At 36.9% G+C, this 26,888-nt stretch overlaps 1 long non-coding RNA gene across 1 annotated transcript in view; it reads left to right on the forward strand.

Annotated features, from left to right (window-relative positions):
• Positions 1–1,884: 1,884 nt before the first annotated feature.
• LOC140696589 (uncharacterized) overlaps positions 1,885–26,888 on the forward strand; it is a 34,090-nt gene continuing 9,086 nt past the window's right edge. The window contains exon 1 of the long non-coding RNA XR_012073079.1: positions 1,885–2,151. This is a non-coding gene — a long non-coding RNA (uncharacterized lncRNA). The remainder of the gene's footprint in view (positions 2,152–26,888) is intronic.

Raw genomic sequence — 26,888 nt, forward strand, 5'->3', positions numbered from 1 at the left:
ATAACTTCGTGGTGAGTGGTGTCTGAGATAATCTTGATAGACAAGCAGAAGTCAAGACAAGGATACAGCAGGAGGAATAAACACCCAACCTTATTTTGCTGTTATCCTCCAACTCAGGCTGGTTATCTCCCGTCAGATAAACCAAAATGGAAGTTATTGAAATAACCAATCTTCTAATGATCTAGATTATAAAGAGAATAATTAGTAAAATTACTCCTTACCCATTTAATTAAGTTATTACATGTTAATTAAAGACTCACAATGTGTTCATGAAATATGTTCCTTTGCTCAAGGCTGCCTGTCTTTATTTTTCTGGTCTTTTTTTTTCTTTTAGATATCAAGTTTAACCTTGATTAGGCCAACCAAGTATTTTTCCCTTTTCAGAGCTCAAGCATGACTGGCATTATGGTGAACTAATTCACATCCAATCCTGCATTTGAGGAGAGAAAATATTTCCAAGGAAGTACCTTAATGCCTTCTTATTACTGAATACTATAGAAGAACAAATTCTTTTCTACAGTTTAAACATTTAATATTTTTGTATATGTAAGAACTGTCACAGGAATGAGGTCATATCACTGAATATTTTAATGTCAAATTGCTTTTCCTTTAGATCAGAGGCCCTTGAGGTTCTACATACCTGGCTATGATCTTTTTTCATTTCATTTCGGATAAATTTTATTTTAATATCTTATTTCCATCATGTGAAATAAGGTCAATACTTCCTTATCTGTGTTGAGATGTCTATATTCATTTGATGTGCATCTCCCTGTTCTAGTACTAAAGCAATTCCATTTCTGCAACACATCCTATAACACCACTTTTGCCAAAGAATGCTCATATTTCAAAATCTACTATTTTGACAGGTAAATGATAAAATAAGTTAGTTAACTATTATATCACTTAAGAGCATGAATAACTCATGATTTCTAAGTATTTTGGGTGAAATTATTTCAATAAATTTGTGTGATAAAGAATATATATATATTTGTATATAAGTCTGTAAAGATACTTTTCTATAAGCATAGATAGATAGCTAAATAATAGCTATACATTTTATTTTATTCCTCCACTTAAAAATAAAATATAAGTAGAATCTCTAATTTACTGAAAATAGTTGTGGGAAAAATCAGCTTATTAAAGAAAGTCATTTATCTTCTGCATATAATTTTGGAATGGGCAATAGCTCTAACACCTACTCTCCAGTATTTCCATTAGCAGACTACCCTTCCCTGTGTCTGTATATATTAACATCCATCCTAGGTTGTAATCAAATATTTGTTTAATTAGTTACTCTTAGCAAAGTTAGAGGTTGCAAACCTCAAGATACATATAAAGCTGTAGTGGCATGTCTTCATTAGTTAATTTAGAAAGCCTAGGGTACCTCTCTATTAGAATCCCCAGTAGGTGAGTTTTACACTTGAGCTAATACCACTAAGATTTCCAGAAAAATTATGATCCCAAATCCCGATTCTGAATTATTCAATTTCTACCTCCTCAGAAATGCAATCAATATTGATATCTTCTGCTGCCGTCCCCTTTTATTCTACTATATATTTAAGGGTTAAATAATTTGGTTTATTCTACAGTTACCTAACTGGATTGAAGCTTGTCCACCTACTTTTTTCAATATGATTGTATTTTCCACAAAGGCAAGGCAATGTCTTGTGTCCCTGGCATCTCTCACAATTTGTAGCACAGTTCCGGGAATGAATAAATATTCAATGATTACATAATTAATTATTCAATTTATTTATGCAATCCCAAAAGATTATTAAGAAGTATTATATAGTTCACTTACCCGTGATAAGGGTGATAAATTAAAAACAAACTTTAAGGAAAAAATTAAGAATTATTTACTTAGAATTCTATTTTGCCAGGTCTGTCTAACAGGTCTTAGACGTGATCGGTATACCCTGACTGCTAATGGGAGTAGTGAGATTGCTATCAATCAGCTAGTTGTTCCTTTACTTAATGGTACCAACATCCTGACTTCGAAAGTGAAAGGAAGTGGAATCCTGAAGCCAGGTGCTGCAGGGAAGTTTGGAATAGAAGACAGGCACTCCGTCTTGCTCTAGCCACCTGTGCTGCACTGGTAATGATGAGTGGGAAGGACAGCTGCTTCCAGGTGAAACTTCGAAACTCCAAAAGGTGAGGTCTCTGACTTTTATTTTCACTTGTGATATCATAGACTTGATTAGAATTTTAAATTTATAAACAAATATTTATTGAGTATAGCTAAGTTAAGACACTGTGTTAAAATTATATAGGGTGTAATATTATATTTCTCAACTTTAGATCCTTTTGACCCTACAGGTATTTGAAGGGGCAATTGTTTTTATCCTTTACCTGCTCTTGATAATAACTAAGTAGTGACACATCTATCTACATAGCCTTTTATTTGCAAAATCTGTGATTCAGTCTTAGATAATCAGCTGTGTCTTAAAATGAATCTAAATCTTAGGTCCTGGAGAAGAACAACATTGGAGGGGAAAATGCTAACATTAATAATTACTAATACTCATTAATCTACAAGTTTTAAAAGGAAGAGGTTTTCCAACCATTATATGATGTTGCAGTGTTAATCTGCATTTCAATAAGATATTTAAAGCCAATACTAGAACTGTCAAGGACCTGCTCTTAAGCTTGAGAGAAACCTACAAACGAAAATGCTGACAGTTTCATTTTATGTGACATGAAAGCATTATTATATCAAGAAAATGCTATTAGATCCTCAGACATTTGAGCACTTTCCATTGCAGATTCTCAGAAAGTTCCACAGACACTCTATAGTGTGTGGTGCTAGACTATTTCCTATGTAAAACACCCTGAGATATAAAATTAGGAAATCATCTGAATAAACAAGGTTTTCTTTATTTCATTTGCTTCTACCTAAAAATCATAGAAAGTCTGAAGCTTTGGATAAGAGGCACTCAGATTTGAAGATCCAAAATGTATTGAAGGAATTTGGAAGGAGGGGTTAAAAGTGTATGCTAAATTATGATTAAATGTTTGTTAAAGATTTGCTGACTAGGAGAGTCATCATAAGCAATCTTTGGGTTTTACCATATAGGTTTGGTAAAGCACCACATTCCTGATTCTGATATATTCCTAAAAACGAGAAAAGTTTTCCCAATTCGGCAAATACTTTGTGTTACCCAGATAGCATGGAATTCTACAAATTTAGGTATAAATAAGTCAAGATAACCTTTAACTTCACCTTATTTTGGACTCATTATTTTCTTCTATTCTAGTGCTTATTACAGTGTTTCTCAAAGTATAGCAAGCTTATCATCGATAGTTGAGAATATGAGTTGGGGAAATGCATGAACAAATTTCATTATTTAAAAATTAAAATAGTTAACATTTACATTAGCATGCATTATAGGAAAGAGAATAAATGTATTAAAATATCTTAGGGATCATCACTTATGAATATAGGCAATATGTAGGTAATATAAATATTTAAGATTTTGAAAAAGAGTTGTTTTGAAGGGAAGTATTAAACACTAGTATAGGTGTCATATAGCTTCGGAAGAAAAAAAAAAAGAGAGAGAAGGCGGAGCAGAAATGCCCAGAACTGGGGAGACACTGTCCATGGTACTCATCATTCTCATTCTTCTCAAAGACATGGGATTTTGTTCTGAACCCAAATAGATCTAGCATCCATTGATAAGTTCGAATACTTCCATAAGGGTATCTTCAATCATTTCCAATGACTCTGTGTCCCAAATCAAGAGTTTTACTACTTATCACATCTGATGTCAATTGCTATTTGAGGAAATGATGCTAGTGAAATATTTTGTCTTTCATCCTCTTTGTCAGTGAAAACTGTTACTTCTCCTTTCTGTGCTGTGTAGCTCTTCCTTTCCATCATGGTCTTGGGATTTCATTTTTAAACATTAATTAATTGAAAGTGCAAGATGGAGGAATTTTATTTATTTATAATTTGTTTTAATGAATCCATTTTTAATTAAGTTCTTGACATTACAGAACTAAACTGAAATTTATTAACATTTACCTTTAAATTTCAAATTTAAAAAAGGAATAAAATCTGTAAGTTAAAAAGCCCCAAACAAAACTAAAAACAGCAAAAGAAAACCTTATATTTTATAACTAAATATGGACTCCAGCATTAACAGCTGAACAGAGAATGTGATTTTTAAATTCTTAGTGGGTGATAAAGTTGTGTAGAACCTGAGAACTTAGAAATTAGTTAAAACCTGGAATCACTGATCAGAAATTACCCAGTTGGATCATGAAAGCTCCAACAGCAGAAAGGAGTTATGAATGATACTACACTAATCTAACTGCACCCCATACCGTTCTCAGAGGAAAGTCTGGCATTGATTAGATATTGGGCCAGACTAATATTGGCAGCAGAACCAGTGATAGTACCCTGCCTACCAGAAGGGCCTTCCACTGGATTAGTTATTTTGATCTTGGCCCTAGACATCTGGGAGATCTCACTAATGTTGATCCTTGACATCAGATTATGCAGCCAATTAAGATATTTGAAATGGTGAGTTCATGGGTGGTTTGAGTAGATGCGTCTAAACTTGCTCAACAGCCTTTCCCCTCTGGAGAACCAGTCAGTTCTGGAGAATCCAGTCTTGCCGTATATCATGACAAAGTGAAATTGTCTTGCCAACGGTTCAGTTTGGGCAGATGGAGTAGAGGAATGGTGTGTTGTCCTTGAATCCAGGAGGCATCTAGAGTTGTATCACACTCCCATATTTTTCCATAACTTTCCAGATACATTCTAACTTCTACTAATGGCTCACATACAGATTAATCTTCAAAACACACTCTTCTGCTGAAGCTCATTAAATATTTTAGCAGGCTTGTTGACAGCACTTGCGATATTCTAGTCCCTATGCTAAACACACAGATTATCTCATTTACATCATCTCTTTACACCAAGCCTACTAAATACAAAGGAGGAAACTGAGACAATAAAAGGTTAAAAGTCAAGTGGTCACCCTGTGAATCACACTCTGTCTGGTTTCAGAACCCATACCTTTTGCCACTGCGTGAAATTATTTTGATATACAAGTCCACTGTCGAGACTTATGAAGATTCTTCCTTTATATATCTCTTCAGCACATGACAACATCAATCACTCAATTTTAAGTGTTTCACTTGATTTTGTGACACTCCACCCCCTTGGTTTCCTTGTTCACTTTTCTCAAAATTACACTCTCCTTTGCTAATTCATCTGCCTCTTACTGCTTTTATGAACAAGCCTTGCACAAAATAACATACTTGACCTATCTCTATGCTCTATTTATTTATTCATTATTTAGCATGTATTGAGTATCAACTCAACATTCTGGACAATAGAATGAAAATGCTATCGAAATATGACTATTATCATTTGCAGAGTCTTCTCCACTAGCTTGGGGTACAAGACCACATTCCACTTTGTTTTTAAAATTAATGCTTAGATTAATGGATATTTAGTTGAAACAATAATTACTACTTTACTTGTTTAACTGTGCTTCCAAATACACAGGGAGAGAGAAAAAGAGAAAGTCGATGAGAGAAAAGAGAAAACTAAGATCATTCTTTCCATTATTGCTATAAAATTCCCTCTTACATTTGAAACCACAATAGCAGTGGTATTATCAATATCCCAATTCCCTACTCAAATGACACTCTAATGAGGGCTACTAAAGGTAAAATTAAAATTGATTCCAGTTTATGCTCAAAAGTTTAGTCTCCCAAAAGCATAAACACTAAGTTCTCAGGGCCTTCTGGCTTATCCCCAGTATGGACCATTATATTCTCGTTTTTGAGCCCAGATAACCACTCTAGATATCAACTTCCCACGTGATTATTTCTTCTCTAAGGACTTAGTCATTTTTCCAGGACAACAAAATTTAATTAGAATGTTTTAGTCAATCAGAATGTTACAGTCAATGAGAGAAGTTCAACAAGCATTGGTTCTCAAAATGGAATGGGTTAGGGTCTTTCTCATTGCCTCTCAAAAGGCTTAGGGACCACTATGAAAATATAACAAAACTTTTCTCAAGTAGCACAGAAGATTGATAGAGACAAGCCATGCCAAACACAGAAGATCCTATTACCTACTCTTCTGGGGCAATGGGAGTCACTAAAATGTTGAGGGAGGAACCGAGGAATATCTGTTTTTGAATGATGAATATCTCTTGGATTGTCTCTTGAAAACAAAATATTAGACCCTTTTCACTAGACATCCTATTAGAATTTCTGTATTAAGTAATGCTTGTATAGTAGAGGGAAACGTTGTTATTTCAACTTCTTCCCCACAGACTTTCTCTATTGTTAGAATAGAGATTTCTTTGATTAAGAAACACTTTGATTAGGAACCACTTCATAGCCAAACACTATGATGAAGCAGGAAAATGAGTAATAGGTAAACTGTTCAGTTTGTGAAGTTACAGTGAGTTAAGGGATGTACATGAGGAGTAAAAGAAGAATTTTAGAGTGAAGAGGGCAAGCCATGAAAGGCCCTGGAAGACTAGAGCCTGTGGTGAAATATTGCCTGTGGAAAATTTCTAGTGATGGAAGGAGCTGAGTACTTTTAAGGAATGGGATGTCTCTATTCAGACCTAACTGGTTTGCAGTTCTCTCACATAAACTCCCACTGTAGTCCTCATCCTTAAGAAAAAAGTCTCCTAACCCAGCCCAGCATCTTGTGGCAGAGAAATTTGGGGTAATGACTCATTTTGGGTTCTCCTCCGCAAAAGTAAATCTTTCAAGTACAAATACTGTGTCTGGGTAGTTGGTTTATTTACGATGTGATTCCGAGAAGTGGAACTGAAGGAGCAGGAAAACACGGAGTAAGGGTCTATCATTAAGATCTTTATTGTAAGCCTTCATTCCTTCTTTCCTACATCGTGAAGAAACATACTGGATCTCTCTGAAAGATAGACTCCCTAATATTCTGAACTTTCCAGGATCTGTTCCTAGTTCACATTAGTTGAGGGTCTTCCCTAGAGGTGTTCATTCTTCCTTATTTATGAACTACACTGTGTCTGGGTGAATCCTCACATCATCAAAGATCTTGAGATGGAAAGCAGAGAGACTCATAGTGCATGCCTGCGGTGGGACAATGGCAGATTCAAGTGTGGCCGAATAGTCCACCTCTGAGGTAGGTGCTATCCCCATTCTTCATATTTGGAAATTAAGGAACAATGAAGTTAAATAACTTGCCTAGATTTCCCAGCTAATAAATGGCAGAGCTAGAATTCAGACCTGAGAGTCGGGGTGCAGTCCAACATCCAAAGCACAGCACACTGTTCCTCTTAGGATAAGACAAAGTTCTTAGAAATCAAGATCCAAGTTCTTGTCTACAGTGTTAGTTTCTTATATTGCAACCAAAAATGTTTTTAAAAACCCTTAATAATGTTTGTTTCATAATCATAATATTAATTTTTAAATTGATCTAATATGCCTCATCAGATGTATGTGCAAAACACGCTCCTTTAGATTTTGTTCATTTTTTTTTAATTTAACAATACAAAAAAATAGGTCAAGCACCATTGTTAATTAACTCTTTTTCATTAAAATCATGACTTCTGGTTTAAAATGCCTTCACTCTAGTGTGTTAAATTTATGTGGATGGTCCATAAACAGTCCCTAATTAGTCACATGTGTATTCAGATGTGGGCTCGTGTGTTATAAACTAACACTGAAGTGTATAAGGAACTGTCAGTCAGATCAAAAGTCAACTGAAAATCATCCCATTTGCAAAGCTGAGAGCCTGTCACAGTTAGTTAGTCATAAATGTTTAAAACAGCAACCAAACTTTTATTCTAATTGAGCATGAGTTAAAAGGCTACCCACTTTGATGTCTTTGCTTTTATCATTTGTATATAGCTAAAAAAACTACTATTATGCTTTTTTTTAAATCCCCCCTTTGGAGTGGTAGACATTACTTGGTTCTGAAAATATACAGGTAGATCAATCTATAATTGCAGAGCCTTTGTACAGTTTCCAGTTATGCCTGTAATCTTCCACATACAAATGTTCAAAAGTAAAATTCTTCCCGCTTTTTTCTCTATTTGATCTCTTTCTCCACATATTTGCAATTCAAGACATAAGGACACATCTTTGCAATGATATTTAAGGGGAGGTCTTTTAAAGTGTAATATTTCTCTCATCTCATTTATCCCATTTATTCAGCCTTTAGTAGAAATAAATCAAATAATAGATTTTTAAATTGTTATAACACATTTTAACAGTAAAATTCAGTGGCATTGATGGTTCAATTTTAGAGATTTAGATACTAAGACTCGAAAGTGAACTGACTACTAAAGTCCTAAAGCAATCCATCTAGCAATAGGGCAAAAATCTCAAAGTTCCAGGCCTGTACTCATTTTCATTCTTTTAGTTTAGAATTTAAACACAAGACCTGCATTGCATTCAGGGTCATTATCCTATAGTTTCCTGGCCAACAATGTCATTAGTTAGAACAGTTAATGCTGGAAACACTCTCTAAATAACCCAAAGGGCCGTAACTGTTGTCATGTGTTTCACTTTTCATGCTGTGAACTCCTTAATAAATTATTATTTTTGTTCAGTCAATTATCTTTTAAAGATATTTAAATAATAAGAAAAACACTTACTAACATATGCAGTCACCATTTTTTATTCTCTTTATTCTTTTGTATAAATCTTGACTCCTATCCATCACCATTTTCCTTTTGTCTAAAAGGACAATTACTGCAGTATAGCTTGTAGGCAGGTCTCTTGGTGATGAATTTTCTCAGGTTTCATGTGTCTGAAAATGTCCTTTTTGGCCTTCATCTTTGCAAATATATTTGCGAGCTGTAGAATCCTGAATTGACAATCTTTGTTTCTTAGTAAAGATGTGAGACTGTATGGCCCCCTTATCTCCTCACTTGCTTTGTTTCAGACAAAATATCTAACACCATTTTTACCCTTGTACCTTTGTACATAACATATCTTTTTTTTCTGGGTATTTTTAAGAGTTTCTCTTTAAACAGATTTTGAACAATTTTATTATGATATGACTTAGTGTAATTTTCTTCATGTTTCTTATGTTTGGAGTTCTTTGATCTTCTTGAATTTGTGAATTTAGAGTTTTAATTAAGAATGGAAATTTTGGAGCCATTGTTTCTTCAGATATGTTTCCCTTTTTTGTCTCTTTCTTCTCCTTCTGGGGCACCAATTACCCCTATGGTAGACTGCTTGAAATTGTTCCACTGCTCACTAGTGATCTCTTCATTTTTTAAGTCCTTTTTTTCCCTTTGTTTCATTTTGGATATTTTCCACTGATAAATCTTCAAGTTCACTAGTATTTTCTTCTGTAATATCTACTTTGCTGTTAATCCCATCCATTGTAGTTTTTATCTCAGAAATTGTAGTTTACACTCCTGAGATTTATTCTATATCTTGTAATAACTCTTTTAATATTATTCCTATTAATGATTGATATCTTTCTTCATTCTAGGTCAGTTTCAATTGGCTTATTATTTTTCTCATTTTAGATCATGATTCCTTGCTTCTTTGTATGCCTGTTGACCTTTGATTGAACACCCAGCTTTGTGAATTTTACCCTGCTGACTGCTGGGTATTTTTCAATTCTATAAATCTTCTTTGCTTTGTTCTGGGATGCAATTAGTTACTTCAAAAAATGTGAATCTTTCAAATCTTGTATTTATGTTTTATTAGTAAGGTGCAGAGAAGTGTTCAATTAGGGATAATTTTCTGCAATACTGAGTACTGTCTTCAACGGTCTGTGAATTTAAGAGCTTTTCCAGTCTACTCTGTGGGGACAAACACTGTTTCTGGCCCTGTGTGCACACCAGGCACTGTTCCCTCTAATCCTTTTGGTGGTTTTCTCACATGCACATAATAATCAGTGCTCTACTAATCCTGGAGAAGAATTCTCTGCACATCCCCAGAGTTCTCCTTCAATACTCTGTCCTATGAATTCTAACTGCCTTGGTTTCCCTGAACTCTCAGTTCTTTCTCCTAAGCTCAGTAATTCCTCTGGGCTTTTCCTCAGTTCTGGCCAGCACACTATTAAGGCAGTAACTAGGACAAACTTAAAGCTCATCTTCTATGATTTCCATCTCTCAGAAATCCCTGTCTTTCATTGCCTGATAGCCAGTGTCATGAAAATTATGTCACTTATTTTGTCTTAATTTTATTTTGTTGTTGTTGAGTGTTTCAAGTGGGAGGGTAAACACAGTTTGTTACTGCATCTTGGCCAGAATGATTACTTTCTGAGGATGAAAAACATAAAAATATATTAAGCACTTATTATGACCTAGGCACTAATATAAATGCTTTACATATACTAAATCATTGAGTCCATACAATAACTTATGAGGTAAGTATAATTATTGCCTCTAAGTGGCAGACATTGTTGGTTGCCTGCACAGTATCATTATTACCTCCTTTTACCTCCTATTACCATACCAGAAATGATATCTACTTTTGATTAGTTGTGTATCTTCCGTTATCTTCTAGATTCATTCAATGGTATATATTTCAGAATCTTGGAAAAGAGAGCAGGGTTCTTTCTAAGATTTTTTTAAAGACATAAATTCCTCAGGAGGTAAATTGTAGTAAACAAAATGACTATTGAAGTGTAGTCCCCAAAAGCATTTTATTTCCTAAGATTTTTGTGTGGATAACAATAGAAATTGCTTTCTTATTTCCTAACATACATTATCTGCTATTTCCTTGCTTTCTTTTCATATTTTAAGAATATTTTAATAAAATAACACTTTTTATCAAAAGATTATATACTGAGTGAATATAAAATATTCAAAGGGATAAATAAGCCCTCAAGAAGGCTACTTTAATACTGTAAAAATTGGCTCCACAGCTAATCTCACATTCAGTTACTATAGTATATAAGTATACAAACTCTCAAAGAATAGAAAATTACACATTGAACCCTGTGCCATCCTAATACCTTTTAAAGAACAAAAGCAAAGAAACAGAGACACTTTTTAAAAAGTACACCTGTTAATGGTTGAGAGCATTTTTTGTTTATTTCTCTCATAAAACATCCATGGAGAAGGAATCTAGGCTAGATGAACAATATCTTGAGAGAAGAGAAGTACTGCAAACTAGTAAAAGGATAATTTGTCATGACAATTAGACATATGGATAAAGAGTCAAAAGAACCATAAGGCTGAAGGTGTTAAATAATTTAGGAACATTACCCACGAAGGTTTCTCTGTGATGTTAAGTCCTCACATGAAAATATCTGTTGAAAGCATTCATATTAGGACTACATATGTTGTACATAAATAAAGCACACAGAGAAAATGATGTATGATTCCTGGGAAGAATTGGTAACTGCAGTTAAAATGGCACCCAAAAGAAATGATATATGTAGGACTTAAATGGTAGGCAGATACAGTGCCACAGTCTTGTATTTTAAATTAAACTGAGAAGAATATAAAATAATGAAGTAATACTGAGGCAAAGATGGGAAAAACAAAAATAAAATTACTTACGGATTCTGTATTGTAAGGCTTTGATATTTATAAATGTCAGCCTCTAGTCCCCTCCATCTATAACATGATACGGTATGACTTAAGGTTGGGTTGAGGTGGGAGTGATCATATTATCCCACTTCCCCGCAACTTCCAAACGTGCTTGCATTACTCAAGCCATAGAAATCAACTCCCTCACTAGAATGTTTAATTTTAGTGAAACTGGAGGAAAAAGACTCTCTTGCACCTTTCATCACCAAAGTACAAGGATGTATGTAGGACTACTAGCACTTTTATTCTACACAAGTTGGAGAAAACAGATGAAGCAATAAAGTGACAAACAAGAATGAAAAGGAGAAAGAGATCGAGGAAGAGAGAAATATTGAGAGAAAAGTAGTTTTAGCAGTATTGGGTCTCTGGTTCCTGTGCCTGAGGTTCTTCAGGTTTTCTCTGTTCCCTCAGCTTTTCTTTTGATTCAGTGAGCTCCTCCAATATTATACCTCCCCCTCCAAAAAAAAATCCCCATTTGACTTAAACTGGTCTGGTGTGAGTTGGGTTTTTATTAACTAAATTAAAAGAATTTGGGACCAAGCGAAAGCATGATCTGAGTTGATCATTCTGTGACTCAACATGAAACTTTCTATTATGTAGAAGTTAGAGTTCAATACTAAAATGTGCATGGAACTGCACCATGAATCAAGTCAATTCTGAGTGCCTAGATTCTAGTCTACTGATTTTAGTTGACATGTTCCACTGAAACATATGAAGAATTTGAGAAATCAGGGGCTAGAAATATGAACTAGAAACATTATTTTGACATACCTCTTTTATTATTAGCTTTATTAAAAATGAATGTCTTTTAAAATGAAGTTAATTTTATACTAGTTATTGAAAACTGTTAACTGTTAACTCTGGAGATTGAATATAATAATTAAGACAAGACCAAGTCTTGCATTAGTTTATTTTGTCTCTCTGCTAAACTTTTCATATATGTAAGTGGTGCTCTATAATAATGAGATACAGTAATATATGGGACTCAATGCATCTTAATGTCTCTTTAAAGGTTATTTTCTCTTCTTTATTCTAATAACTTGATACTGGAGTACTCCCTATTGGAATATGTTAGTTGGTAGAAAATATATTAATTGGTAGATTGTGGGACTAGAAAAGATATTGCCAAACACTGCTTCTAGATGTTTTATATACTGAAGTTCTTCATGGTGATTTGCTAATAATAAATGGGTTCCACTTCTAAAACTATGTTTGAGAACCTTTAGTTCTGGTTCGAACTTTCTTCACCTATGAGACCTCAACTTTAACTCAAACTGTCTCTTATGATAGAGACAGATTCTCCTAACCTTCCACTTAAGCCACATTCTTTTCATCAACTAAAGTGCAGCTTAGAACTCAGTCTTAAGTGCCCTTCCTTGATCTTTCAACTGGCAAATATAATACAGAGGAAAAAATAATTCCCAAGAGGCACCCAAGTATGTTTCAAGGACAATAGGTCAGTGTTAGAGGAGAGAGGATATTTTGAATTCTGTATGGGCTTGAGTATTGGTCACTCAGATTGTCCTCTGGCTCTGTTGGCCTCATGCCTGGCTCCCAGAGAAGGGCGCTGGCGGGGTGGGAGTGGAGATTGTAATGATTGACTAGAAGCTGAAAGAACTCTTTCAATGGAATCACTGAAAGATTTTGGAAGCCCAAGGCAATAGTACTTTGCAGCCTCTGTCCTAGTGGGATCAAAGAAAGTGGGGGTGAGTAGAAGAGTGTGGGGAACTTTTCCTTATTCAAGGTTTCTATTGAGCATGAAAATGTCACACTGTCTGAGCAGTGAATCAGCTGACAGTTGAAATGCAGAAAAATTGGAAATGGTATTTCATTGGGATGAGTCTTGGAGTTTTTTTGCAGCACTGATGATTTGGGATAAAATCAAGAGCATAGTAGGCAATTGTGGATGGGAGGCCTTTCAGAGACTTTGATATCACTGAAAGATCTATATTAAGAGAGAAAGGAAGTAATAGATGTGTGCAGTAGCTGGGAGGACTACTTTCTTAGCAGAGTAAGATAATCTTGGACCTATTTTGGAGTGATGAGGTTGTTAAGGGTCTGAGATTCACTAAAGCCCCCAACAATTTGACTCGTGTGCTGTGAGAAAAAGAATGAAATGTCATGAAGATTCAAAAGCAAAAGCTTCAGCAGGATTTTGCGGAGACCAGTGTTGGAGGAATCCTTAGAAACTGTAAATGACTCAATTCTGGCATCTTCACTCAGGAGCTTCCCAGTTTGAATTAGTGTCCATATTCTGAAAGCCTTCTTATTTCCTTCCCATCACCAAATAGTTTCCTCTGATACAGAAACATATTATTTGTTGAGAGCTCAGTCTTCTCAACAGACAGTTTGGGGTTTGAACCCTACCTAGGTCTTTTCACCTTCAGTGGGAACTTGAATTTTCACATTCAGTGGGAACTTGGACCAAATGAATCACATGCCTCATTACTTGCAAGAGAAAGAAATTGGAACTTGTGATGGATAATACTATAGACTATTTCTAATACTTAGATGTAAGTCTTTGAAACAGCTTTAGTGTCTAAGGAATAAGAAAAGGCATGCGTTTTGTTATTGTTTAACATATTACAGAAAAATTATTAAAATAAAAAATATTAGCACAGTTACTTTTATGGGAAATACTAGAGTGAAAAACAGCTCTGAACCTTAATAGATTAGGTGCATTAATTCTGCAAAAAATAATAGAACACTAAGCTATGTTCTGTTAAGTTAGTAATTTTCAATAAAAGATTAAAAAGCATCTCTTAGCAATTCTAATAGTATTGTTAGAAGGATAACTAGAATTTCATGTGATAACTTTAGGGGGAAAAATTAATGTATCAAGAAATCAAAGGGCTTAAAAAAGACTCAAAATATAAAATACTCAGATTTGAGTGTCTGGTTTGTTTTATTATATGGAATGTGTATCTGCCATGCACAAGAAAATTTAATTTACAAAATGAACAGTGAACTGAAACACAAAACCAACAAAATACCAGGATGACTTAAATGCCAAATGTTTGATATTGTCTAGAGCAGTGCTTCTCAAAATTTTATATGCTTATCAATTGCCAGAGGATTTTGTAAAAATGCAACATCTGTTTCAGTAGGTCTGGGACGTGGCTTGAGATTCTGCATTTCTAGCATACTGCCAGGTAATGCCAGTGTTGCTGTTCCATTGATCACAACTTTGTCTTATGCAATTTTTAACTGAAGGCTTCCATGCAGTTGTAAGAAATAATACAGAAAGACCCCTTATGCCATTTATCCAGGTTGCCCAGTGGTAACATCTTGTGCCTTTGTAAAAATCAGTTGGAAATATTTATGTGGCCCTGTTTCTGAGTTCTATATTTGTTAATCTATGAATTTATACCTTTACCAGTACCACACAGTCTCGTTTGATGTAACTATGTAATAAATCTTGAAATTGAGTAGACTTATTTCTCCCACTTTTATCTTGTTTTTAGAAGTTGCGTTAAGCTATTCTAGTTCCTTTCCCTTTCCATGTAAATTTTAGAATAATCTTGTCTATATTATTTATAAAAATCTCTGCTGATATTTTGTTAAAAATTATATTAAATCTATTTGGAATTGATATCTTTAGGATGTTACATCTTCCAAGCCATGAACACAATGTGTCTCTCTATTTAGTTGGAACTTCTTTGATTTCTTTTATCAGAATTTGGTGGGTTTTAGCATAAAAGTCATGTATGTATTTTGTTGGATTTATATTTCTAAAAATTTCTTTATTTTTATGAGCTATCATAAGTGGTATGATGTTTTTAATTTCAGTGTTCATATTTTTGCTAGTTTAGAGAAATACTATTGTTTTTTTGTATGTTTATCTTGTAATTTGTATAACCTTGCTAACTCACTTATTAGTATATGATTTAGGGGGCAGGGAGTTGGTAGATATTTTGGAATTTTGCAATCATGTAACCTGCAAGGGAGAATATTGTATTTCTTTCTCATCTGTATGCCTTTTATTTCCTTTTCTTACCTAATATTACTGGGTACAATTGCAGTACTGTATTGAAAAGAATGGTGAAGCAGACATTCGTGCCTCATTCCTAACCCTAGAGGGAACCTTTTCCATTTTTTACCTTTAAGGGCTAGATATTTCTAGATATTTCATAGATACCTTTTGTAAAGTTAAGGGAATTTCCGTCTCTTCCTATTTTCCTGAGGCTTGAGGAGTTAATGTAACTTGCCCATGGCCACACTTGTAAACATTAGAGTCTCATTGAGAACACAATGCTTTCTTTTCAAATCCTATTCTCTCAAGGATTGCAATGCAGATGTAAAAGAAGGAAATTTGAAAGGTATGGTCAGAAAATGATGAGACTACAATGCAGCCGAAGCATAAGTGCGTCTACAGAGAGCAGTAGAGATTACACACCCAGTTAAACTGGTATGTGGAAGGCATCCTTAGAGTCTGGAGAATAGATTGAGATAGATCGGGACTAGAATCAGGGACCTAAATCAGAAGATGTAAATTCTTCTGGCAAGAATTGATGACATTGTAAAGTAAGAAAGTAGTAGTCGAGATTTCATTGTTTATGATTTCTAATTAGTTCTTTTGATCCCAGGTTAAAATAACTTTAATGTCTATAAAAAATTACTTAGGTTAGCAGTAATTACTGCAATGCATACCTCCACACATTTCAGTGGTTTTGCACAATAGATTATTTCTTGCCCATGCAACAATCCAGTGTTCGTAGTTAGCATGTGGCTTTTTCCCGCACTGTGATTCAGTGACTCAGGCTGCTTGTAGCAAAGTGGCAGCCAGTCTGTGGAAGTGGAGAGGGGACAGGGAAGGAAAGCTGCTTCTTAAAAGCCCTCGCTAGGAAGTGACATGCATCACTTCTAAACATGTTCCTTTAGCCGACACTCAGTGCCTTGATCATATATACCCATGAAGAGACTAAGAAATACATTTAACTGTGTGCCCAGGGTGAGGGGAGGGGACACAGACAGATTTGAGTGAGAGGGATTTGGTGAGAAGTTTTTGCCAGAAAAATTAGAAGTCAACAATTACCTAGAAAATATAAATCCATAAAAAAGTTATTGTTTTAGCATCTATGTTCGTTTCTCCTTTTGCTACTGTAACAAATAGCCACAAACTTGGTGGCTTAAAACAACCCAAATGTATTATCTTACAGTCCTAGAGGTCAGAAGTTAGAAACGGGTCTCACTGGGCTCAAATCAAGGTGTCAGCAGAGCTGCATTCTTTTCTCTTTCCTTCTTTCCTCTCCTCTCGAGGCAACTCACATTCCTTGACTTAGAGCCTTCTTTCATCCTCAGGTCCAGCGATGGCCAGTCAAGTCTCATGACGCAGTCTCTCTGGTTCTGACACTTCTGCTTCCCTCTTGCAAATTCAACTACTCATGTGATTACACTGAACCCCCCATCAGGATAATCCAGGATAATGTTCTTATTTTAAAGTTAAATGATTAGCATCCTTAATTCTGCATAAAATGTAAGCTCCCCCGACCCTTTGCCACGCAACATGTAGAATATTCACAGGTACTAAGGACTAGGATACGGAGGGGTCGTTATTCTAATCACTGCAGCACAGGAGAGTTGCATAGACAAATACAAATGGATATTATCATTTTATTGTATTTTCTATTAAACTAGGAAATGCAGCCCTTGTGGAAAAGTTCAGTAGCTCTGCATTCAGATTTCAGCACTGCCATTTAGTAACTCTAGCCTTATTAGTTCAGGCAAACTACATGATATCTGTCTCTTTGTTTTCTAACATGTGAAAATGGGAATAAGTAATACTTTTACTATAGACATGTTATTAGGTTTAAAAGAGACACTGCATGTTTAAGATACTCCCTGAACCATTGTTCATTAAAAGTAAGCTGGTTTGGGGCAGCCATTATGGGAAACACTAAGGAGAGTCCTCAAAAAATTAAAAATAGACTTACGATATGATCAAGCAATCCCAACTCCTGAGCATATATCCAGAGGGAACTTTAATTCAAATAGATGTATGCACCCCAATGTTCATAGCAGCACTATTTACAATAGCCAAGACATGGAAACAACCTAAATGTCCAATGACAGGTGACTGGATAAAGAAGCTGTGGTATATTTATACAATGGAATACTACTCAGCCATAAAAAAGAATAAAATAATGTCATTTGCAGCAACATGGATGGATCTGGAGATCATCATTCTAAGTGAAGTAAGCCAGAAAGAGAAAGAAAAATACTGTATAATATAACTAATACGTGGAATCTAAAAAAAGAAAAAAGAAGACACTAATGAACTTATTTACAAAACAGAAACAGACTCACAGACATAGTAAACAAACATGTTTATTAGGGGGAGGGGGTGGGAAAAGATAAATTGGGAGTTTGAGATTTGCAAATATTAACTATTATGTATAAAATAGATAAACCTCAAGCTTCTTTTGTATAGCACAAGGAACTATATTCAATATCTTGTAGTAAGCTATAATGAAAAAGAATATGAAAATGAATGTAAGTATGTATATGTATGACTGAAACATTATGCTGTACGCCAGAAGTTGACACATTGTAAACTGACTATATGTCAGTAAATAATAATAATAATAATAATAATAATAATAATAATAATAATAAGCTGGTTTATTTCAATGTAGTACTTCTTGTAGCCAGGCTAGGAGAAGATCAGTACCGCCTTAGATAAAGGTATCATTTTTTCAAGCTTGACTTTCAAAACTGGCCGTTTTTCAATCTGCAGTGAAATGATGGTTGTTAAGTATTTGTGTATATTTGTCAGGAGAGAGGATATTGTCTACATTCCAAGAGCATCTTTTACATATTAGAAGCATGGGTCACTGAACATAGAAATGGAGAAACTCAAAAAGGAAAGTTTCTACCTACTTGAAAGGAAGTCAAAGTGCCTTCAGAGCTCAGGGTGGGAGTGGTGGAACTGTGCTGTGTGTGAGGAAAGATCTGGAAAAGGAAGAGATGGGTGAAAAGGCTGCTAGAGTCCTTCAGAGAGATTGACCCTAAAAGGAAAACATAAACACACACACCCCACACACACACACAGGAAAATGGGCAATTTCAGAAGAAAGTAGAGTCTTCTCGCTGCAGGTCCATTTGGAACTTGAATGTGAAATCATCTTAGAGAGCATCCACACAGGTGAATACGGTAAGAATGGCAGTGGAATGAGTTAAAGCAGAACAAATATCAGAAGCTGATTCTCCTTCCCTGTAGGATGTAGGCACTGAGTAAGTCTTGTGTGCCTCCAGTGGGGGAGTGGAAGGTAATATTTAGATTTACCAACATTCCATGAGACTTTCATGGCAGGAGGTAAATTAACAGTAAAAATCCAGGGACTAGCTGGAGGGTTCATTACCAGTGAGAATAGAGGTGAGAGTCAGCAAAAGGGGGACCCTGCACCCTAATCATGTTAAGAAGACAGACAGACCTCTAGTCATAACATCACAGAGCACCTGAGCAGTAAATGCATCAAGGCCAGGGAAGAGCAGTCACACCTAAAGCAGAAGTCAGTGGAGGCCATCAGAGGATGGCTTGTCAGGGTGAAAATCATGGCTCTCATGCACACATAAAATGCATGTGTCAAATATTTTATTTAACGTGTTAATGAAGGAATAGGAAACATTTTACAAATGTTCGAAAGAAGAATTCAAAGAGCACACACTTATTTAAGTAATCAGGGAATAGTGAAATGAATTTATAATAAATGCCAAACTCTTCAATATCAGGCAGCAATCAATTGCATTCCACCAGACAAAATTAATCTGCAGTACTATGGACAAGAACCATTCACACTGCTATCGCTGTCCCACAACTTACAGAGTTGTCAACTAAGTTGAAGGTGGAGGGGGAGAGTGTTACAGAATCACGTAACACAGCAGGGTGTGCTAGACTAGATGGGACAGACACCCAATAATAGTTTTTGCCCATTTCGAAGTTTTTTTCTTTCAGGGTCTTCCCTGACCAACCACATGCAGACCGCTGTCATGATATTCTGTCCAGCACCTATGTGTCAGCTTGGAAGGGAAGGTGAGAGTAAGGAATCCTGTGCCTGAAGAGACCGGGTCTCCCATGATGGCACCCTTTAAATTTAAATAAAATAGCATTCCTTGAATGAGTAAATGAAAAGATTTTGTTTTCATCAGTGGAACTGAGGAGTTTTACAAAGTTTTGTTCCATGATAGAGAAATAATGAAATTCAGAGGTTTTCCACATTTGGATGGAGACAGGAAAATTTTAAACCTGATAAAGATGCCAAAGGATTAAGGTAGTTTCTGTTACAAAATAAAATGCACCATTGAGAGTGTCCTATTGTCGTGCATTCAGGGATGACGAGCTGTGCTCCACTGTGGGGCATGTGCAGCACGCGGAGCACTGTGCTTAAGAAAGTGACAGAAACTATGCTGTTTAAAAAAAAAATTGTATCTCTTCCTACTGAGTCAAAATAATGGTATTTTGCATTACACTGCAGCACAATTAAATTTTATATATGGCTTATCAGGAAATGGGGATGTGACTCTGAGCAATCTGGGAGGGGCTGTGACCAGGTAGAATTTGGAAGGAGTTGAAAGACTTTCTTCTCCCCCTTTGATAGTCTGTTCTTTTTTCTGGCTCCTTTCCTGTTCCTCGGGGGCCAAGTGCCGTTACAGAGCTTGCAGTTTGCCAGAATAAACCGGTGGTACACCATCCAGGCCTGCCAGTGGCTTATGCTCTTGACTTCCTCAACTGCCCACTCCCCTCTAAAATATGACCACCCCCACCCTGAGCTGGGCGCATTAGGCAGCTTTCAGTATGGGAAGTGATGCACAGACGTATTCCATTAAAATGACAATGATGAGTAAGTTCTCAAAGGACTGTTCTAAACTGCTACTGGATTTAGGGCAAAGCAAAGAAAATGATTCTGAAGGAATGAAACTTTAATGATATTCTGTGTTGAAAAGCAGGTGGGTGGGGCAGGCTTGAGAAACATTTATACTGTCAATGGACTTACAGGTGGCGCTTAAATTACAAGCGGGCCTTACTCATTCTCCAATATGTGAGAATGATCCTTTGTCCATGTGTTTGTTTAAGTGTCCCACATTATGCTGGAGTATTTCCCCTTAGTTAGACCACGTACACATGTGGTGAAGATACAGGTACGCCATCTTCACCACATACCCAGGATAAAGTGAGCATGTGTTCTAAAAGTATTCGCCAGATAATTAGAGAATGTTCCACTGCTTCGAAGGCCTCCTAGATAATACGCAGTTAAGTGATTATTTTGGAGCTTATTTTGGAGTATTATTACCTTTGAGAAAGCATTGTTATTGGGCACTTTTTTCTTGGAGACATTAATGCATATAATTAAAAACATATAATTTAACCCCTCTGCAGGACATCTATGAAACCATTTATGGGCTGTTTTTTCTTGTCCTTCTAGGTGTTGTTGACTGTGGGCTCAAAGTAATGAGAAGGAAGTTATTTTTAGGTTGGCAGAAGTGTTTTGGTTGCTCTGAACTAAAAAGCTTTATTTAGAGTTTGCATACACTACTACGGTACATTGTGTTTTATACAAAGCTAATTGCTTTCCTTAGTTTTGCCATTATCCATTTTTTTTTCTAATAAGCCTTTCCCCACTAAAGAAATGAAAATGGAGTAGATTTGTATTGCCAGTTGGAAAAAAATACAATGTTCAAAGTAAAACCATATATTAAAAACATTTCCCCATCACTACCACCTCAGTTTATAAGGACTTTACTTTTTCATCTATTTTGAAAATAAAATATAAGGGAAAATATATGTGTTCTGTGTATGCACGTGTGACTAGATGACCTCAAATGCTCATTATCTGCCTGCATATGTGCAAAGTCCCTGGATGAGAGGAATTTTTGAGTAACCCTTCTGCTCACAGGTAGTCCAATATTTATAATCATCATCACATCCTTTTATTACACATTTACCTTTGCCCTCATCTCTAGTGGTTGCTGAACCAAAGCAATGTAACTCCTCACAGACCTTGAACTTGAGAGCGCACTATTGAAAACAGTAAAATGAGAGACCATTGGTTAAAGAGTTGCTTAAAGTCTTACCATCAAGTTTCAAGCCCAATTTATCCTGAGAAATGAAAACTAAATTAGATATAAAATCCAAACCACTGTCCCCAGGCCACTGAACATTGATAGCACATGGAGATGTGGTTCTAAATAGCTGATTCAGGATACGATTGCATCAGTCACTCAAATATGAAAATGGTTGTGATTCATTTGAACATGAAATTTCCTTACGCCCAGCCATGGGCAGAAGAGAGCTACACCAGCCACCAGGCAAATGCGCAGATGTTTATCAGACTGAGTGAAAGCATCTGAGGTGAGTCAATGCAGGCAAGGAAGGTTATCCCTGAAGGCTGATGCTTGAGGAGAGAGTACAGCCAAAACACAAAGGGGGGGTTGGGACAGTGTTCCTGAAGCCTGTCATCCCTTCATCAATTTTCTCAATACTAATTAATTTGGAAGGATGATTCAGAATGTGCTTTTTGGATGCTTTGGATGCTTTTGAAGTTTCCACCTAGATTTATGGCTTCAAAGTGATGAGCCATGTGTTTGAGTAAGTGAGGCTGACCCTAGACAAAAGCAGTGAAGCCCGAGGGGATGTCTGTCTGCCTCTCTCTCCCCTTCCCCTCAATGGCTGTCACACTGCCATGTAACCCGTCCTGCCATTCTCTCCTCCTCCAGGCTCCCATTGGTACTTTCCTACAGCCTCCTTCTCAATCTGAAACTTTTGCAGTCCCTTCAACTCCCAGAGCTAATCAGTGGACCGCATCTGTTCACCATCCATCCGTTCTCCAAGCCCCACCCTGTGCTACTTTCCAAAGGACCTTCCTCCAGTGAAAGAAAACAAGATTTTATTTCCATCCCTACCTGAATACAGCTCCTGGATTTAAGGGGTTAAAGAAAGAGAAAGGGGAGAGGCAGAAGGAAGCCAGGAGAAAGTGTCTCCGAAGGCCATTAGGAAGACAGTTCTCTACCTGTTCTACTCTCTTTGAAAATATACTTGAAAGAACATCAGAGTATTTCATAAGCATAGTGATGAGAAACATGCAAGAAGTCAACCTGTAAGAACTCTACTTAGTTAATTCTCTTTATTTTTAAAATTAAAAAAAAATTTTTTTTTTTAAGTGGAGGTGCTGGGGGTTGAATCCAGGACCTTGTGCTTGATAAGCATGTGCTCTACCACTGAGCTATAGCCTTCCCCCACCACTTTTTATTCTTCAGCAGACTCTAGCTTCCTAAGTTAATATGTACTATTTGTTCAATTAGAAAAATAAAACATACATTTATGAAAATATCTAATATGAGCCAGGCACCAGAAAATCCCCACTGCACTTACTCTTTACTTGTTTGTTTAGGGTACTGATGTGATTTCCTGAAGTTATCAGTGGAAGAGAGTCTTGATAGAAAAAGTTTTCCTTCTGTGTTACAGCAGGCAGAGGTTTGGTTCACCATGATCTTTGCTCTCCGGGTCACAACCAGATCAAGTTACATTATATGTCAGGAGGAGTTTCACATATGTAAAGAAGGTTACCCATCTGCTGACCTTAAGATAGGAAGATTACGCTGTGTGGGCCCAGTCTAACCACATGAGCCCTTCAAAGCAGAGAATCTTTAGCTGGAGGCAGAAGGGATGCAGCAGAACAGAAAGACTGAGATTCAAAGCATGAACATGACTCACTTTTGCTGTCCTGAGGTGGAGAGGACAATAGGACAAGAAGTCCAGTGCTTTTAGGAGCTGAAAGAGGATCCTGGCTGATAGCCAGCAAGGAAATAAGGACCTCAGCCCCCAGCAAATAGGATCTGAGCTCTGCTTATAAGCACATCTCCCCATCCCAGTTTCAAGGGCCTCCAGACAAGAGCCCAGGTTGGCCGACACTTCGTCTTTGACCTTGTGAGTCTCAAAGCAGAGGAATCAGTCAAGTGCACCCAGACTTCTGACCCACAGAACTGTGAGAAAATAAATCTGAGTTGTTTTAAATTCCTAAATGTGTGTAATTCATTATGTCATTAATATGAAAGTAATCATACACGTGCAATAAACCATCTTCTCAAAAAAAAAATACACACACACAGTGATACTGTGGACACCATGCCAATCTATTGTCTAAATTTTATAGCTAAGTGGACACAATAGGAAAAATTAGGGGAAAGCCCTTACAAATTCATCTCACCCCTAATTCAGGTAGACAAAACAATAGCAGAAAAAAATTTCCCCATCATTAAAATGGACTAGTAAAGTCCAAGCCTAAGCATATTATAAAAATTGCATGTGACTTTGAGAATAAAGCACCTAGCACATCCCTTAGCACATTTTCAGTACTCTATATATGAAATTCTCCTTCCTGCCCCTCCTGCTGCCCACCTGAATCTGTCACGTGGTGTTGCTGTACCTGTACATTTCCAGTCCCATGCTCTGAGAAAACACAGAAGTATGAACCCGGTGCTGTCCAGCCAGGCAGGGAGTCAGTATCACCTGTGATGCTTGCTGACTACAGACTCGCCACCCGGACCAGACTGACTGACTTTGAGTCTCCAGGTTTGGGCTTCTGGGGAGGTGAGTTTCTAACCTGTTTCCAAGGTGAATCCTGGACAGTTGCAGGGCACACACTCAAGAGTCCTGCAGCTTGGATACAGGCAGACTTGAAGAGAATGGCGTTATTGACAGCTGAGATGTGGGAATCTGCCAGATGGGTAACGTGGCCCCACAGCACGGCCAAGGGCAGAATCAGTGCTCCTTCCGGCAGCCCGGCAGCCCGGCAGCCTGGCAGCCCGGCAGCCTGCTCCATCTGCTCTTCAGAGATTTCACTAGTGAGCTAAGGGAAGACAAAGAAACTGTGTTCTTCCTGTTTCTTAGTTGAGAAGGTTAAGTAGGAGGGCTCTGCCACAAAAGAAGAAGAAGAAAAAGATAACGCCATAGTGGGACTACAAATAATCATACCCAGAGCTGCTGGGCTGGTATCTGCCCTTGTAATTCAGCGATGGCTGAAGTTAGAAAACCTGCCGGGTTTGTGGGAACTGGCCTCCAGTAGCAACTGTGACCGTTATTTTTCTCTTTTATGGTGTTTCCTTTTAAACTATGCTTGAGATCTTTGTTGTAGGCATATACCCTGGGGCACCAGCCTGGTGTGTGGAGACTTCAGTGAGATACAGCACATAAAAGGACAGAGGCTAAGTGTGACGAATCACAATGACAAGGCTAAGTTGGAGGTAACTTGTGAGTGATAAAGTGAACTGAGAAGTCCCTTCATATGACAGCGCAAAGGGGAGATGAGGGGCAACCTGAGGATACGGACCGTGATCTTTTCCCTGGAAAGTGTGCCCGCACAGGCTGTGTACCACTCTGCCCTGATCAAACATCCAAGTTCTGTATTCACCCTGTCCAAAATAAATATCATCTGCCATCAAGTGCACACATTATTAGCAACAGGCTACATGAGTTAATCATTCATGAAGGTGGGGAATTTGGCACTGATCCAAGGTTGAGCGATGTGTGAGTAAGATGAAAGGGCCTTGCCTAGGTATTCAGAAGCAAGACCAATGCAAACACGGGCATGCGATCAACAAAGCAGCGCAGTTATTAAAGCCCTCCCACGGTGAATAAACAAAAACTCACCAATGACAGCTTGGAAAAAAAACTTTCCCTGTAGTGACCTCTTTGTACCTCTTCCTCTTTTTTTGACTTAAGAAGCAAAATTGAAGTTTATAAAAATTAAAGCAGAAAATCAAATCATACCCCAAACATTAAACAAAACTAATTCAAGTAACACATTGAATTTCACTTCTGGCTTGTGCCTGACATTAAGAAATGGTCATGGCAGTTTTTTGACATCCTTCCAACTGGACTTCCTTACAGGACTGCCAGGACACTGTTAATTAGGAAAAAAAAAAGTTGCAAAAATAAAGAGGCTTTGGTGTACAAAGAAGAAAGTACAAATGTGGTGCAAATATACTGAATCTTTCCAAGATGTGCTTTGTGGCCTTTCTCAGCTGTATTGCTTGTCCAGAGTATCATTTGTGAGCCAGTTACCAAGAACATGTGGTACCCGTATACATGATATGGCGAGTTCTTTTGTTTTATAGTTGAAAACATACTTCTCTGTTCCTCTACCTAGCTTGTACAAACTTAACTTGATTGACAACTTTCTGCCACACAAATGAAAAGGAAATATGTTCTTCCAGGCTTGTCATAGTCTGATGTAATATTTTAGAATTATGAGAAAATAATATATTAGTATATTAAACTCTATTAGGTGTACACTGTTCATTGCACAACAAGGAGCATCGTGACGTCCCATGATGCTTGGAGAACAAGGTGGATGAGGCCCTGAATCTTGCATAGTCATGAGAGCTGGTTGGAATCCTCTGGGCCCTGGAACTCTGAAGCCATGTTTCACTGTTACCCCTGCTGTCTGACACTTTCCAGTTTGGAACACTTTCTCAGTTGGGATCCTCTGATGTCTTCTCAATGGCCAGTGTTTCCTTTGTTTTCAGTCCAGCAAGGATTTGGAGCTATTTCTAAACACCTATTCAGGAGATGCCTCTGTTCTGCTCTAGGCAACTTATCCCCCCTCACAGACCCCATCATTTTCTTTAAGACCCTGGCACTGCTAGAATTCTGATAGAGATTTCTCACCTAATGTAATGATCCTTGCTTTTACTATTTTCATTTCCAATATTAGCCCCTATCTCAGATGTATTAGATTAGGATGAATTCTCCAGAGAAACAAGAATTGAAATAAATAAGTATACATATTTAACATATATATGATTTATTTTTAAAAATTGATTCATATGATTACAGGAGCTGGAAAGTCTGAAATCTGTAAGGCAGGCTGAGGCTTGAAACTCAGGCAGGAGTTGATGGTACAGTCTTGAGACAGATTGTTTTCTTCTCTGGTAAACCTCATTTTTCTGCTATTAAGGCCTTCAGCTGATTGAATGAGACCCACCCATTTAACGGAGGATAAGCTCCTTTATTTAAAGTCAACTGATGGTAGATGTTAACCATATCTACAAAATACTTTCATAGCAACACCAATTGTCATTGGTACTATAGCCTAGTCAAGTTGACACATAATACTAGCCATCACAGTCTCCATCTAAGGAGAAAACGGCTATTCTCCACAGCATTCGTAAGAATCTGTTTACATTCCTAAGAAATCTTCTTTTCAGTCTCTCCCAGAATTATGGGTAGAACTTTGAACCACTTTCATTCTCTTCTTTAGAGAAGATTCTTGACTGAGAACAGTGATTTTTTTTTTCCATGAATCCTCTTCAAGAATTGTTGAAAGCTTTGGATCCCCCTTTGGGAAGAAAGGTCTGCATGTACACTGCAATATT

Source organism: Vicugna pacos, chromosome 5 (genome assembly GCF_048564905.1).
Source record: "Vicugna pacos chromosome 5, VicPac4, whole genome shotgun sequence".
NCBI classification, from domain to species: Eukaryota; Metazoa; Chordata; class Mammalia; order Artiodactyla; family Camelidae; genus Vicugna; species Vicugna pacos.